Source organism: Microtus ochrogaster, chromosome 26, assembly GCF_000317375.1.
Source record: "Microtus ochrogaster isolate Prairie Vole_2 chromosome 26, MicOch1.0, whole genome shotgun sequence".
NCBI classification, from domain to species: Eukaryota; Metazoa; Chordata; class Mammalia; order Rodentia; family Cricetidae; genus Microtus; species Microtus ochrogaster.
In genome coordinates, this window is record NC_022025.1 from 13,118,108 (window position 1) to 13,122,156 (window position 4,049).

At 44.0% G+C, this 4,049-nt stretch overlaps 1 non-coding gene across 1 annotated transcript; it reads right to left on the reverse strand.

The window, feature by feature from the left end:
* Positions 1–3,300: 3,300 nt before the first annotated feature.
* LOC113457419 lies at positions 3,301–3,428 on the reverse strand. The gene has a single exon (XR_003377998.1). It is a non-coding gene; the product is annotated as a small nucleolar RNA SNORA40 (small nucleolar RNA).
* Positions 3,429–4,049: the final 621 nt, after the last annotated feature.

Sequence of the window (4,049 nt, forward strand, 5' to 3'; positions counted from 1 at the left end):
AGCTATTGGCCAAGCAGTGTTGTAATTAATAGTTTCTGTGTTATCATTTCGGGTCTGCGTGGCTGGAAACAAACAAGCAGCCTCATGTGTATGTTGTGAAAGTCCATGTGTGTGTGGCTGTGGTGGGTGTGCCTGTCCCGAGGGAGACAATCAGATGTCTTGTTTTACAAATCTCCCCCTGTTCCTTCGGAAAAGGTCTCTCACTGAGTCTGGAGATGGGATGTTGGCCAGCAAAACTTAGCAATAATTTCCTCTCCATCCCACACCTCCCTGCCCTCCACTGTCTTCAGTGACCCATGCTTTCAATTTCCTGCATAGAGAGAGCATGTGGTCCTTACCTTTTCTGTGCCTGGCTTACTGTTCTTCATATAATTTTTCCCAGGCTCATCCATTTTCCAGCAAGTTACAGGAGTTTACATTTTACAAACGGCCAAAGGGTCCTCTCTTGCGCATTGACACATTGTTTCCTGTTCCAGTCGGAAGCTCTTGTTCACTGTGAGTAGTTATAGGCCGAGGGAGTGCCGACGTTTCCTGAAGATGCTGACTTCACCCCTGTGGACAGATCCCTGGCAGTCGGATTGTTGCACACTTCACTAATGGCGCCAAAGAACCCCCCCCCTTCTCTGCCAGTTTAGCACGCGTGTTGCTTTTTCCTTTAGAAATGCCGCTGTAGCCGGGATGCGCATCTCCCTGACGGTTAGCCGTGCTGATGCCCACATTTTCACGCGCTTGCCTCCTTTCGGGAAGTGTCTGTTCAGTTAAGGTCCCCTTTTACTGTCGTGCATCAGGGGCAGTTTGCAAATATTTTCCTCTATTCCTTCACTCTGTTAGTTATTTCCCTTGCCGTGCAGAAGACTTTAGTTTGATGTAATCCCGTTTGTCAATCTTGGGCTTTGTCCTATGTGCTTTTGTCTTATTTAAACCTTTAGGCCGGGGAGGTGGCCGTTGGGTGAAGATGCTTGCTGCCAAGCCTTACGACCCGAGCTTGGTATCTCCCACCCGCACCGTGGGAGGAGAGAGCCAACTCTAGCCGCTTGTCCTCTGCCTTCACATGTCCTCTGTGGCATAGGAACACACACATGCACACACATGCACAAATGTGTGCGCACACATAAAATTAATGCAATAAAAAAAAATTTAAAAACCTTTGCATAGTTAGCATCATGAAGCATTTTCTCTGTTTTTTTTTTTTCAGGTGGATTTAGACTTTAGCCTCATATTTAAGCCTTTAATCCATTTTAGGATGATTTTTCATGTGTGATGAAAGACACGCGTGTGATTGAATTCTTTCCCATGGGGACATCCTATTTTTCTCGCAGTAGATATAGAAGAAACTGTCTTTTCCTGCACGTGTGTTCTTGGTATCTTTGTGAAAATCGTTTGGCTAGAGTTGTGTGTGTTGTTTATTTCTGGGTTCTCTGTTGTGTTTTTTGATTTTTATGTGTTTATATGCCAGTATTACACTGTGACATGTTTATAAAGTCAGTGGGGTAATATCTCCAAGCACACTCCTTTACTTGATTGTTTCTGCTATTTTAGATGTCCTTTGTCAAAATGTAATAATTTTAGCACAATACAAAATAGTACTAGTGTTTGTGTTTTATTAGTCTTATTTTCCATACTTTGTGTACATGAATCACTTTTAAGATATAATTTCAGACTCACTTAAAAATAATAAATTTCAGCCAGGTATGGCAGCTCATACCTTTAGTCCCAGCATTTGGGAGACAGAGGTAGGTGGATTCCTGTGAATTTGAGGCCAACCTGATCTACAGAGCGAGTTCCAGGATAGCCAGAGCTACACAGAGAAACCCTGTTTCAAAAAACCGAAAATATTGAAATAAATAAATGGAAAATAAATTCCCTTTATAAACCTAGTAAAGAAATGTTCTAATTTATTTTCCATGCTTCCCGATTGAGAGATGGTCGAGCCCGTGTGTAACAGGTCAGAGAAAAGGTTCCTATAATGCAGAGGCTGAAGAGCTCTTGGAAGCCCTTGGGTGGTCTAGCTGGATTTCCAGGTTGCTATAACAACCTTCTATGTCATGAGATTCCTTACCCAGGTTGTGCAATGCAGCCATTACAACCCAACGAACCTGTTGCTCAACAGCTTCGGTCCTGTTCCCTCTCCATCCAAATCAAGCTATTTCCATGCAAACATGGTGTAATAGATTCTTTAAAACCACCTAAGAGAAGGACTCTAAAAGTTTCTGCAGACTGCTGATTATAAAGAAAAAAGAACTACTTTGAAAATACACCATGAGCCGTTGGGGGCTCAGAAATAAGTCTTTATGATCTTGATAAAATCCAGGTCCCGCCAACAGCTGGTGACATCTGGTACAGTTGTTCTCTTACAGACGGCTCTTTCTTGTCTACCCACACAGCTTCCCGCGGACTCCTTCACCAGTCACCCTGGGATTATGCCGCAGGTGCTAGGTGTGGCGCATGTCACAGGTACAGAGCTGGAGGAGATGCCGCAGCTTCCTGCCTGCTCAGGGGCTGTGCTGGTCGGTCCTGTTGGAGCCGGTGGTCTTTGCTGCTGTTTGTTTAGCTTTTGTTTTCACTGTGGGGCCGAAGGTGGGAAAGGAAGAGCAGTCTATGAACATCCCAACAAGGATTGCTGTGAGTACTAGTCTGACTGTTTCATATTTTCATCGTTTCAAACAATGAACCTGACAGTCAGCCATGTATTTCCTTTGAGTAGGTGATTTTTTTTTTTTGCTTTATAGTCTGCACAAGAGGGTTTATTTTGAGAAGAATGTGGACACAGATAACTTGGAAGACAGTTTCAATTTCTACCTAATGCATTAATTTGTCTACTTAGTTCTGAGAAGAAAAGTAAAATGATATCCTCCTCTCCCAATGGATTTGAAAAAGTTATCAGCATTTCCTTGGGCGAATCTGTTCCAGAACTTTCTGTTTCAAAGGTGTGGACCTTCCAGGGACTGTGTTTGCAAGAGCTGTATTGCCGCCAGGTTGCCTGTCTTTGGTTCATTCTCTGTTTACAGCCCTTAGCTATACTGCCATATTGTGAGGACATTTTAGGGCCCAAGCCATGGGAAGATTATCGATCTCATCTACGCAATAAACAGAAAATTCCTTTAAGGTGTTGTATTCTTTTTTCTTTTCTTTCTTTCTTTTTTTTTTTTTGAGACAGAGGTTTCAGGTAGCCAAGCATGACCTTGAACTTCTGACCCTTCTGCCTCAAGCTCTTAAGGGCTGAGGTTACAGGTGTGCACCCCAAACCAGGGCCTGGAGCATGCCAGGCAAGCATTTTACCAAGTGAGTTACACCCCAGCTTATATCACTTTTTATTTGTATCACAACATGCTGAGCAATGAGTTCTGGAATGCAAAGGAAGATGTTGCTTTTACACCTGCTTTTAGTCTTTGTCCACAGTTAAGCAAACACACACACACACAAGTGCATTAAACACATGGATTTCTGAAGACCCACTGTGTGCAAAGTCATTATTTTAGTACCAAAGACACAAAAGTTAAGTTACATCTCTATTTGAGGATACATACATACACACATACATACATGCATGCATGCATCATACATATGGATGACAAAATGCCATCATCAAGATTAAAACAGATACTTACAAAGTGTAACTGGGGGTTGGTAGTGGATTATGCCAAAGAGAGAGGAACGTGGTAGTATTTACTCATGTTCTTGAAGGATGGCTGGAGATTCTCTCAGTGGTTCTGACCCAATGGGACTAGGTATTCTAACCCCAGAGAACAGAGATTGCAAAAGCGTGAAGGCCTGAAGTGTAAAATAATCCCGGAAGTGGCTGGGAATCACTGGCATTTACGGCAGAGATTAAGCATAACAGCATCCACGCTGTGGTTGGCCCGCTTAGCTGCTGCTCGCCTTCTCCTTAGTTCCGGTCCTGCTTCTGCTTCCAGGCGGCGGCAGAACTCTTTCTCACGCTAGTGTCTCCTGCCGTTGACTGAGGTCACGTAGCCGGGTGGGTTTGGGGGCGCAGGGTCCGATCGATGTGGGGGTGTGGGAGCAGTCTTCCTGCTGCAGGCTTGCCTGCT